General features: G+C 47.0%; 1 long non-coding RNA gene across 1 annotated transcript in view; it reads right to left on the bottom strand.

The window, feature by feature from the left end:
• LOC125944767 (uncharacterized) overlaps positions 1-13,561 on the bottom strand; it is a 259,378-nt gene that overhangs the window by 105,413 nt on the left and 140,404 nt on the right. The gene's annotated exons all lie outside the window — the stretch shown is intronic.

Below are 13,561 nucleotides of genomic sequence, written 5' to 3' on the forward strand. Positions count from 1 at the left end.
TTACTCTACAAACAGGGGTGCTGTGAAAAGCAAAGGTTATCTCGTTTTGTGAGTCAGAAAGACGCCTATAGCTTTCAAAAGTACACCGCAATGCCTTCGCGTAACACTGACAACATTTTCTTTCCAGATTGTATTAGCTGGCCTAATAGTGAGCTGCCTTTCATACTGAGAGCTGAGAAACCACGCAGAAACAAATTAGAAACAGTTTCTCAGTTGTCTCTCAGCTGTTTCTTCTATTGAGGCATCGTTGAAAGCAGCGCTTTTCTATTGTATTTTTGTATACTGTAGAGACTGTGGTCACACTTTGGTCAGCTTAACTATGCGCCAGCTATAGGTGCACAACAAGGTTTCCTTTCATAATTTTAGTGTTCCGTAATCTTCCGTCATTGGCACTGAACGACGCTGATGTGTGCTCGTTGAACGCACAGGTAACGACGCAGTCGTAAATAATTAACTCGAAAGTAGACTGTCGTGTCTGCATTCAAATCCCAGAACAAAACAATGCGCTTGTATGGCTTGGTTTAAACATCGGTTCGGCCTTCACGAAGCTCTTTCTACTACGTAAAAGTTATCATGATGACCTACGTTGCACAATCGGTAACGTTTATGATGCTGCTGAACATCTAAAATGTCCACGGCCGAATTCGGAAAAGGCCACTTGATAGGTGATCTATAATGGCACTAGACTGCAGGCCGCAAAGCATAAAGATTTTAGACACGATGGGCCGCAAGCAGATTGCAAACATCGCTTGAAACTATATGTTCTTGAAAAAGGATTTTCGTGGTGTATGTATTTCATTTTAAGTTGATTTTATTTGTTTATACAATATGCGACCTGTCTTTATGAGTCTTTATGTGCCCTCAATTCAGGTTCAATTCATTGTCTTTATTCCGCTCAGTGCTTCCCTGTGCTATGCACCTTCGCGCATCTTCTTATTCTTCATTATTATGTATTCAAGTTATATGCGAAAAGAATCGCCCAGCCCCACTTACGGTGCCAACATCTCCTAATGTTCGTGTATTTAAAGGAAAGAGTATCCAATTTAATTATTTGATCAGTCACGAGACGGAATGACGGATGTTTACAACGGTGAGCATGAGCTTGAGAACACGAGCTAAACATGTCAAATGGCTTCTCTGTTGCGCGAAAAGATGTGAAATTCTCTGGGAGGGACGTTGGTAACTACGAAGGAATGCGCGCACTCTTCAAGGCATATCACGTCAACGCTAGGACAGCGAGAATTTGTGAAGCTGCCTGTTAAAATCGATTTGCAGAACACTAAATTCTAAGAAGGGCGTAGCCAAGTATGGAAAATCAATTCTCATGAAGTCCGAAATCTGGAGGAAGGTTCACGACAGGAAAAGAAAAATGTCATCCACTCGACTGTATCACGAAACTGCAAAGGAACGAAATAATTTTTTTTTTCAAAAAGAAAGATCCGGAGTTGAACGAAGATTTGCCATGTTCCGGGGGATCGAACGCGGGACCAACGCCTTTCCGGGGTGGTCACTCAACCATCTAGGCTAACAAGGATGGTAGCAGAGCGCAGAGCGAAGCAGAATTTATCAACAGCGCGAAGCACAGGGGGCTACTTCTATAGTAGCTAGGTGGCGCGTTTCGATGTCAGAATCTAAATTTTCTTATTTTCCCGGTGGTATACCTTCATAGGATAACGAAACAGGTCAGCAGGCTACAAAAGCCTCCGAGAATTAAGAGCACTTAGCCCTCCCCGAAATGAAGTTCGGGGTGGGTTACGGACTGGTTCGGCTTTATAACAAGAATGCTTTCATCTGGACTATTCACATCAACGAGTATTCTCGACGAACAACAACAACAACAACAACAACAACAACAACAACAACAACAACAACAACAACAACAACAACAACAACAACAACAACAACAACAACAACAACAATAATAATAATAATAATAATAATAATAATAATAATAATAATAATAATAAAATTAGGCAGAAACACTTAAGACTGCTTACGTGTTGGAATGCGACAGCGTTATAGTCCATTTGGTGAAATTTTTTCGGTTGATGTGTTCGACATGCATTAAAGTTCTTTCTGCTGATTAAGTGTGGTTGTTTGCGTATAACTCGGCCACAGACCGACTCATTTTATACACTTATGACGTGGCGTCGACAGCCCACCGCAGTAGACACAGTACGGATGAAATCCGAAGAACAGGTGACGCGCGGGATGCATTTGATACACTGATGACGTGGCGCCACCGTCTCCCCATTGGCTGCAACGTGACGTCTGCAATGACGCACGCACTATAGGAACACCTTTTCTAACCCGAAATCGTGGAGCCGTCGTGGCGTCGGGGAAGCGTGCTCGTCTCGCACCCCGGAGGCCCGGGTTTGATTCCCATCCAGACCGAAATGTACCAAATTTTATTTTCAAAGCCATTAATTTAATTTGTTTACAGAAACCTCCCGGAGAAGTTTCAAGTCAATCCCAGCGTTTTAGATACGTCTTTACTGCTTGCGCCATCGGCCCTTTTTCGGTACCATCGCTCGGTCACGCCGACACCAACCGACGACGCCGGAGTTTCCTGTAGTGGGCCATATCGCGCTTTCGCATTTATAATAATAATAATAATAATAATAATAAATCGTAGCCAAAGTGTGACCGGCGTGTGCTCTCATTTTACTTGAGACGTAAAGCAAGGCGTGCCGAACGAACGCAATTCTCCAGAACCCATCATGGACACAATAAAGTTTTTCTCTCTCTCTGTCGAGAGAGAGAAAAAACGGTTCCTACATCGCGAAACCACCGGCTCCCATTTCTTTTTTTTTTTTTTTTTCTTTTTCTTGCCTGTTTCAGCTCCGACACAGTCGGTTGCGTCGCCGTGCACGAGAGGTCGGGATGGGGAGGAGGGTGGTTTAGTGATGGTGTACGCATGGGAGCAAACAAGTTTCCGATTGGCCATTGTCGGTGCTCCTCCGCGCAGAGACGGAACACTTCTGCTGCCGCGAAGATTGCGGGTTGTCAGCGGCCCCGCACGCGCCCGCGAACACGACAGGCCGCCGCCCGAGACTTCGGTCTGGCGTCACCTTTGGTGCATATAGGCTACGCGCCTATAAGCCAAGGACCAGTCGGTGCTGACTCACGCGAGGCGCGTGAGAAAGCAGCGAGATGTGTAGTGCAGTACGTGCGTACGTACACGGCTCCGTTCCGATGCGGTTCGGGCCGCCCTCATCATTTCGTCACAGGCAACTTTTCCCCCGTCGCCGTGCCGTACACCTCTTTCTGTACGCGTAGCCCGTACAGCGCCGCTATGGGCCACACCCCGCCCGTCCGGCTTTAGCAGCGGCTGATAGGGCGTTGCGCCACTCGGCCTGAATGCAAGGGTGCGATCGCCTGCCTGTGCTGTATATGGCCGAAAGCGCAGCATTGGACGGGGCGGCCGGGTGATGCCCGCCTGCGTGCTTCATATTGGTCTTAGCGGTCTATAGACAATGCCCCTTGTTTCGTTTACGGTTTCGGTTATAGCGCAGACTTCTGAGAATGTTTCCGAAGCCACTGCGTGAGTGACAAAACTTGGTGCTGGGCCTTGTGCTAGTGTTACTGTTGCCCATAGTGGTTTCTCCGACGTGTTGATCTTAAAGCTGCATCAAGGACGCTCTTCAAGCTGCAACAACCAGCTCTCACTGGCAACTCTAACTGTGAGATAAATGAACGTTTCCTTTCATCTACAGACCCTTTCACTTTCTGGCACATTGGAGCTCGCGAACGTTTAGCAGACGTTTCGGTACGCTTCGCGAAAGCTGCATATGGTCTTGTGCGCAATATCTTGCAAGATTGTTTTTTTTTTTTTTTTTTTTTTTTTTGGGGGGGGGGGGGGGCAGCGACTGCAATTATCCCCAACTGTGCTTAAAACAGGAAGCTTTGATCGTATTTTTACTGCAACCCATCTTTCGCACTGGCCTCCTTTATGTCTGTATAACAGATACCTGCTTTAACGGCACAAGCGCACTGCTGCGTACGCCGAGACGCTGTGACCTTCCCTCTCTGTAATTGCAGTGCCTATCACTCCCTCCGCTGACGTCCGTCGTATTGGTGAAATGATCAGTTGCAAATAGAGGCTCTATGCAGCTATCGAAACTAAATAATTGCTCGGTTTCTTTGTATTATTCATTCAGTGAGATGCGATCGACTAGCGCAGCATAATGCCGAGCGCGATTCGAAGGGCACAGCTTTCTTCCGGGAGCACTAAGCAGCGCGTCGGTAGCAGTGTGGATAGAGCTTCGTGGCACCAGCCAACACCCTGTTTCAAAACAGAACGCCCCTAAAGCTTGTCCGTCTGTCCATCCAACATTCACATGGGCACTTCCAGGAATATTTGCGTCGCTGCACTTTTCCGACGTTGCTATGCGAAGCTGGTCTGTAAGTGCACTGCTCCCAATCATCATCCGAAGACTTGCTCAGCGTTCAGTGTCAAGCTGTACAGTCTCTGCGTGACCACAGCGCAAACTGTCTCCCTCTTTCTATTCCGCCATTCCCGTACCCCCAGGTTTGGGTAGCAATCCAGACGCGGTCCTATTGACCTCCCTGTCTTTAGTTTTCTCGCTTGCTCTACCTCTCTCGCTCATGCCAGCTACCTGCAAATATGTGAGGCGTTAAGTGAATCTGTGGTTAACCTCCAGCATGAGCTCTCCACGCCAAGTTCGTGTGTCCCGTGAATGCACTAGGGCTTTAAGAGCTTTCAACACAATTTAAACAAGTTCGAAAGGAGCGGCTACCAGAGTATACGCCGTAAAGTGCGAGCTGGTGACCTCATCAGCACTCCGCTAGCCTCGATCCGTCTTCCAGCGTGTTCATTAGCACTCATGGTCGCCTCCGTATCACTCGCGCTTTGAATACTCACTCGGTCGCAGTGTATTCGCGGTACGAGGAGACGCTCGGGCGCAGCAACAGGCGGCGCGTCTCGGCAAGGCTAGATCCGCTCGTAGCTCGATCGCACCATCCTCCTCCGTCTCCTCCTGTTTTTCCTATACAGTTGGCTTGCCCACAATTACATTTGCCATAGCTCACAACGACTCGCACTTATTGGAGCAAACCTTGACTAGGACCCACAATGAACGAGACCCAAGCGGGCACGCAGTCATTTGCATTTGGAAGAAGGAATCACGAACATTCGGTGGCATTTACTTCATCATCATCAGCCTATATTTATGTGCACTGCAGGACGAAGGCCTCTCCCTGCGATCTCCAATTTCCCCCTGTCTTGCGCTAGCTGCATGATTCCAACTTGCGCCTTCAAATTTCCTAAGCTCATCACCCCCCTTAGTTTTCTGCCGTCCTCGACTGCGTTTCCCTTCACTTTTTATCCAGTCTGTAACTCTAATGGTCCACCGGTTATCCATCCTACGCATCACATGGCCTGCCCAGCTCCATTTTTTCCTCTTAATGTCAACTAGAATATCGGCTATCCCCGTTTGCTCTCTGATTCACACCGTTCTCCTCCTGTCTCTTAACGTTAGGCCTAACACATTTCGTTCCATCGCTCTTTGTGCGGTCCGTAACTTCTTCTAGAGCTTCTTTGTTAACCTCCAAGTTTCTACCCCATATGTTAGCACCGGTAGAATGCAATGATTGTACACTTTTCTTTTCAACGACAGTGGTAAGTTCCCAGTGAGGATTTGGCAATGCCTGCCGTATGCACTCCAACCCAATTTTATTCTTCGGTAAGTTTCTTTCTCATGATCAGGGTCCCCTGTGAGTAATTGACCTAGATAAACGTACTCATTTACAGACTCTATAGAGGCTGACTGGTGATCCTGAATTCTTGTTCCTTTGCTAGACTATTCAACATTATGTTTGTATTCTGCATGTTAATCTTCAACCCGACTCTTACACTTTCTCTGTTAAGGTCCTCAATCATTTGCTGAAATTCGTCCTCATTGTTTCTGAATAGGACAATGTCATCTGCAAACCTCTGAACATTTACTTGTTCTCGCTTTATTTTGAGAACTCAGCCTGAAAGAAGTAAGTTCCACCGAACTCGAGCCATAGCCGTCACCATTGCTGGGTGGCTCAATGTCTTTCCTTTATTTTCCTTTCAATGGAGAGCGATAGAGATCAGGACCTGCCAGACATTGTCATTCACCCTCCAGCAACGCGCGACAACCTGGTACCACCGCTCTTCGACGGCAAGGGCAAGATATCGTTTCCAAAGTTACTCTGTACCTCTCCTCTTCATATAGCATCATGGTGGAGCTTTCCGCAACGCGAAATCTAACCGTGCTAGAACATAGCAATAATATAAACGGGTTACACTTTGTTATAGGCTTCCTGCAGACCTCTTTGCAGTGTTAATAGATTTGTCTTTTGTTTATGTAATGCACTGACTGATGGCCGCAAATCTTTACGAGACACGTGATTTGCAAAAAAAACCTCAATTCCTGCAAAATCCGGGCACACGGCCTCCAGTTCGATGTTTCAATTTTCGGTAAATTTTACGACCTACACAGTAGTCCGCTAAATTATAATTTCTATGCCATGACATTTATCGCACACTTGTCATGTTTAAACATTTGTACAGTAAACATTTGTGGCCATCTGTGCATGTACAGCGTATAGGCAAAAATGTTTACCTAATTTATTTCCGTTCAGTCGGTCATGGTTTATTGACTTCCCAGATGACTGTCTGGAAAAACTCTACAAAAATTAGCGGGCAAAGAGTGTAAGGCCTTTAGTCCACAGGCTGTGTATATAGACAATCTGTAGCCTTCATATGAAAGCGCCTGCTGACTTTATATATAAATTATGTAAATGTTTGTAAATAAACGTATCGAACGTCATATTATTACCATGCTCATTCCCGAATGCGACACAAAAGCGAGCAGTGGATGTCGTCTCACCGGACCAGTGCCTTTTTTCACTGAAAATGGGCTCACTACCGTAAAAGTACCCCTGCAAAAACAATCAGCCCTCAAGAATAAATTCGTTCACACTTTTCGAACGTGCAATAATGTGCGCAAAATTAGCAATAATGTGCGCCTCGTCGTGGCCACCAAAACAAACCTGATGTGCGATACGATCAGCGTATAAATGTTCGAGCCCTACGTCACGGTCCAGACGTGATAAAGCTAAATTCCAGGAAGCGGGCGCAGGAAAAAAAAACGACGACGACACCAAAGCCTGGAATGCAAACAGGAAGGCGCCAGAGTGTCTCGAGTGGCATAGCCGGGCTCTAGCGGCATCGTAAAGCACAAAGTATCGAGATAATTCGCCGAAGAACGCACCAGCCTAAAAAGGCACGCGACGCCACGTGCGCCATCGCTTATTTTTCACCGCTGGCTGCGTGAACCCCGGGTGGCTTGCGAGCCGTAAAAACAGACGAAGCCAAAATCTGACCCTCGATCTCCAAATGCATACTCCCCATCAGCTTTTTTTTTTTCCACCGCCATGCACTCGCACGCACAGACCAGGCGAGTATATTGCGAGATGGAAGAGGGCGCTCGCATCACGCACCGCAGCGCCACCTGTTGTCGAGAAGATCTTAAGTTACGCAATGTTCATTTTCGCGGAGCTCTTTAGGCGCGAACCGTTTCTTTTTTTTTTTTTTTGCGACAAGCAAGAGGAATTAAAGATAAACAAATAAGGAGCGCTCCCAATCTGTTTTGCGCTCAATTCGCGATAAGGAGGCGCTCGAAGAAATAAGAAAGCCATACATGGTGGCGCACGGCCGCAGATTTCTCTGTGCCTGAGAGGCAGAGAGAGTGCAGGAGGTTTAAGGATATACATCAAGATTGCAAGTATAGTGCTATGGTTGACGTTCATCTTGACTTCTTGCCGCACGTCTGTTTTGGCTCTGTTTTAACTGACTCTGTAAGCCGCATTCCGATGGAGGCGGTATGCAAAACCGTTCGTATACCGTTCTTTGGTTGGTCGTTGAAGAAGCCTAGGTAGTCAAAATCAATTAGGAGCCGTCCACAGTACGGTGTCCCTCATAATGCACTGGGCAGGTTTAGGGCGTTAGAGCCTGCAGAAATTTTAATTTTATGGCGGGCTTCTATCGAACTATACGTATACGAGTGCCCCTGCGTGAAGCTCGTTCCATGATGCTTCGTCAACTAAGACCAGCAGCTGCGAACAAAGCATGCGATTGTTTGACGTCTTTGTCGTCTCTGACGAAGTCGAGACGCGCTCTTTCAGTGTCTATGTGTTTTACCTTCGTTATGACCACTCACGTTGTGAGCCAGCATGTCTAATGCTTTTGCAAAATCGCCTCTCCGCTGTAAACAATCAGAGTGTGGCAAAAAAAAAGAAAAAGAAAGAAAAGAAGGAGCCCTGCTGCCTTTGAACGATGGCGCTTGGCATATCACACGAAAACCTTTGCAGGAGTGTGCGGAATTCCAGAAAACTGGAGCCAGATTCGCGCTGTAGCCTTAACTCACGTATAACCGGCTTGATTCTGGTCCCTTTGTTTGCGTGCAGTGGTCGTTCACATGCGTGCAAGGCTATCTTCGAGACAACCGCTTATAGAGCGATACAGCTCTTGCGTACAATAAAGTATCGTGTGTAGGAAGCGCATACTTTGTCTGTTTTCGTGTTATTCTTTTCATGTAGCGTCTGTCCACCTGTTGGAAATTATACTGGGCCCCTATGACGTAAAGCTATTCCAATCTATTCTTATTCCAATCTGCTGACGTCAAATTTACGCAACCGCCACCGCAAGCATCTGGCGGTGACCCGCAGCGTTGTTCGAACCGGCCAATCAGTGCCCTCCTCGTTTAGAAGACGTCACTTCTGTTTGCGTTCAAAGCGAATAGCATTGCCTATTTTCACAGGCCTTTCCTATCTAATTCGCTGACAAGGGTCGACGAGCATGCAGAAGTGGGCAGGGCTTCAGTGAGGCCAAGCTAGCATAGTGAAATTAGATAAATAACCGGAGGAGGAGGGTGGTGCCGGCGTCTGCAATTGGCCCTGTATAACGCTTGCTTAGCTTGCGGTGGCTGGTCGAAAATCGCAGCGGCGTGCAATGGAAGGTTAGAAATGCCACTCAAAGGGATTCTCATCCAGGAAGAGTAGTCAGAGCGATGTCGTATACGTGCCAAAATGGCTCGACAACGTTAGACTGGCACGTAAAACTAGTAAATAAATCTGTTCTCCCCTGAAGCTCAAAGTAGCCAGTGCCATAGCGATCGGTGGGCAGACGTCATCTATTCCTTTCTAAACAAGGCAGCCTCCGGCTATTCCTGGAAAAAAATATATTTTTTTATCTTCATGTCAATGCATCTTTAATGCGTACACTTAACTTTGACGTGGTGAATGTACGCGGGTTTGGGACGTCACGTGAAAGAACGGCGAAGTGGGCGCAGCGTGAAAACGTTTTTACCAATAGCAAAGTACTAATGGCGAAAAATTTGTGGAATCGGAAATAATTATTTTACTTTTGTTCGCTCTAATCACGTATAATCAGTGTGTACCCGTCATAACAGATTGAGAGTTGTCGTGGTTATCGCGACGTCGCGTGACGGACTGGATAAGCGGGGGTACGTAGCCCGAAGACATTTGACCAATCGTAGAGGGCTCATTACAGAAATAGAATAGAAACAGTTTGGAATATATTTCTGTTATATCTCCCCTGTTTCCAAACCATTCGTATTCTATAATCGGCACAGTGTCTTCCATGGAAAATAGCATGCCATACAATCGTTGCATTTTCTTTCCTCGCGCAATTCATATTCAATGCGTGTGAAACAAGGGTTGCTGTAAAAAAAAAAAAAGAAAAAAAAGGTTTTTAGAATCCCGCAGCGAACAATGAGCTCATTTGACGTTATATCCGTGGTAATTATAAATAGTATTTTAATTAGGAATCACACTGAGTTAACATCTTGGGGAAAGTAACCAATACTTAGCGTTCTTAATCACGTTAATGCATGGTCTATGCTGTCTAACACAGTGTGTACGTTGCATTATTAATGAGCGAGAGGTGCTAGAAGTGATCGCAAGTCTATAATTAAGGGGCAAAAGGACGACAATTTTATTTGTCGTGCTCCCCGCGGGGTGTGGACAGCGCCGCCCGGTGCCGCTCTGCTCTTGTTATCTCAGACGAACAAACATATACGGGGATTACCGACAGTGTAAATGAACATCATCCTGACATTTGTTTTTAATCGGTGTTTCGAGTTCGCTAATGTTACCCTCGTATGCCGACAGCACACGATGCAAGTACTTACATTTAAGCGTGTATGCGAGGACATTCGTGCATATTAGTTAATTGGACGCTATATGCCATGTATGTTAGGATCAATACAGTGGAGACGTATGACATGGTACTGTCAGCGTCACGCCACGCACGTTTCACGAGTCCCCACTGGTCGATGAACGCGCTTAATGACGTGCAGGAGGTAGTCAAAAGAGAGAGAGAGAGAGAGAGGCCATAAGGGAAAGGCAGGGAGGTTAACCAGGCTGATCCCGGTAGGCTACCCTGCACTGGGGAAGGGAGAAAGTGGATTGAAAGAGGAGAAGGAAGAGAGAAGGTCACACTTTGCCCACACAGTCAAGAGTTCATCGCTGAGTTAGTCACAGACGGTCATACAGGCCGGTGCATTTCAAAAAACGCAGCGGCGCCTTTGTAGCTTTGCACATAGCAGACGCACGAGGCCACGGGCCCAAGATCATCTTCTCTGTAAAAGGTCTGTCGTCTAAGTGCCCCAAAGGGGTCCGAAGGGCACTTCCCTCATCTTCGTATCTGGGGCAGTCACATAAGAGATGTTTGGTGGTTTCCCCAGCACCACATGTGCCGCAATTGGCACTGTCCGCCATTCCAATTAGGAATGAAGAGGCGTTGGTAAAAGGCGGCACAGTAATGTTTATTCCCGTCGGTTAAAACCCGGTAAAAGTCGGGAGCAGACAAACTATACTGCTGGAGCAGACAAGCTATATATTATACTGCTTCGACCGAAAAGCCTCGATATCTAAGCACGTTTCCGAGACGTGCGGTACTATAACTTCTTAACCAAAAACATTCATTACAGGTATTGAGAACAGCAATATTTTACATTCAGTATACACGACGCGGCATCAACCTTCACCTGCTTCGCAGAACTTGCCGCGATGTTGCAACATCTTATTATTATTATTTTTTTGTTCTCACCGATACCGTGGCACTATATATCGTGTCCCTATAGCGTTTTTAAGTAAAAACCCCATAGACGAAAGTATAGCGAGAGTAACGGTAAGCGGGCCTTCATGAGCACGGCAGCCAGACAGGCCATCCGCGTCTCCCGCTTATCTCCCGACTGCCGAGGATACCCAGCGGACCAATGGGGATGCGATGGCGTCGGAATAGCGAAGCAGGCGTAAACTCCGGCATCTCCTTCACCTACATTTCGCCCCCCAGCACGGTGACTCCTTTATCGCTTCCTTCCTCGCTTATTCACACCACGAGCGGCTCGCTTCGTTTTTATTGTTGCCGCTTTTGATTCATTCCCCGTTCAGCGGAAGCCAGGCAGCGAGCGGCTTTTGCAGTGCGACACTTAAGCGCGCGGACCGTAAAAATTTCGTCTCGTAAATTCCACGTACGCCATGCGTGGAGGCTCCACGATACCGGTCTGTACACCGGAACCCTTAATTTCGCCCGGAAAAGCGGCGACCACGTATCAAAAACTCGCTTCGCTTTTTCTTTTCTTTTTTTTTTTTGAGAAAAAAAAAACGTGTCTAGCGGCTTACGCTAGTCGCCTTTGAATGCGACATACAACGGTAGCTGTTTTATGCCGACAAACTGGTATGAGAACGCGAGTGGCTGAGCTGCCCTGACGGCCTGAATACTTTGGAGACAGGTTGTGTTTGACTTTCTTCTCTTGTTCCTCTTTCTTTATTATTTTATTATCTTATTTTACTTTTTCACCCTCGGCACGTGGGTTCCGCCACGGCGACATTGACTTCGATATCGAGATGCAACCCGGCTATCGCACCGCGAATGCGTCATGTGCTTTCAGTGGCATGTCGCCACGCGCATGGGGCGCCTGATTAGCCTCGAAAGTAGGCACTACTAACCTATATAGCTTGCCAGCAAGGGCGTGGGTGTTCCTGTTATCGCCCGTGGCCAGATTTCTTTTTTCTTTAAAGATTGTAACAGCGACAGCAACTTCACTTCGGGCTCGTGGGCGTTCCTGCTAGAACGAGAGGTGAAAGAAAAAGCTTTTATGATTCGTCTCAGATGAGCGGCGGTGTACGTGTCGGAACACGAGATTAACGGACTGGCTTAGAGCTACTAAGCAAGATTATCAAGATGAATAAGTTCTGTACGATGCTGAAAATACATCGAGTCACTTCTTTCAAGCTATTCGTTTTCCTTCGTCGAAGGTCGCCGCCTATGGGATGAATGCTGTAGGTTCAAACGGACTTTCTTGTGACCCTATTCCAATGAATTCAGCGTCATGTCTCCGTTTCGAGGCCTTGCTTTTCTTTCGACCAAACCCGACCTGTAATCGAAACACAGTTATTCGCTTCTTTCGCGCTTTCTTTGCGACTGGCTCGGAAGCTGGCGTGGATTTGAAAATATCAGCCATGAAAGGAACCGTTGCTGAAGTCGCAGTGCTCGCTTTTAGCACAGCTGACGTTGAAGCCAAGTTCAGGACCCACTCTCTCGTCTATGCCACTTGGTCGCTACGTATGTTGTTGTCGTCGTCGCCGTCATTGTTGTTGTTGTTGTTGTTGTTGTTGTTGTTGTTGTTGTTGTTGTTGTTGTTGTTGTTGTTGTTGTTGTTGTTGTTGTTGTTGTTGTATTCTTTAAATATGTGGCCGCATGCACAACGTCGTTTTTCATATCGTTCATTCTTATCCTTGGTGTCGCTTAGTGAGCGATACGGATTAAAAAAAAAAAGCTATTATTGTTGCGAAACTAGAGAGAAAATGAAGTAGCGGAAAACGCGAAATCCTTCAGAGTTGTACGAATGAAAACGCAGGGATCTGTATACATGTAGAATGTGAATTTTATTCTACAGCCTTTTTTTTTTTTTTTTTTGGATGTGCAGTCGCCAGCGTCGCTTGGCTCTCGCTGCACGCAAGCAGCGGGTTACGGGGTCGGCAACCGATAATAGACGCACATATGCCTCCAGGCTTGGCTGTTGTCCAAAAGTGTTTTCCTTCGGTAATGCTTCCTTCCGCCGCTCGGTTCACGCGGCGTGATCCACGTTCGCGTGATCGTTTCCGAGGCCTTCCACGGGAGCGACGCTCTGTTGATCACTGGCGCTAGAAGACGCCATGGGATGCTTGAGGACGAAATATTTGCAAGGCCGGTTCGTCGCTGCTGGACCCGAGGACACACCAAAGACGAAAAACACACGAAATGGAGCTAGAGCTGCTTTCTTTCTACAACAGCACAACGCAGCCACCCCGGCGCAGGTGACAGCCAACCTAATTATACGCGTTTGCAATCTTTACACTCTGAAAACTGACATCGTATCCACAGGTCACCTGGGGACGGGTATTCTGCAAGAGTCCACCTAGTGAATTGTCCGTTTCGGCCGCTGCTGACTGACTGCAGCTGCACGAGTGAGGGGGAGACAAGTGCCCCCTCCTTCTCGCT

Source organism: Dermacentor silvarum, chromosome 4, assembly GCF_013339745.2.
Source record: "Dermacentor silvarum isolate Dsil-2018 chromosome 4, BIME_Dsil_1.4, whole genome shotgun sequence".
NCBI classification, from domain to species: domain Eukaryota; kingdom Metazoa; phylum Arthropoda; class Arachnida; order Ixodida; family Ixodidae; genus Dermacentor; species Dermacentor silvarum.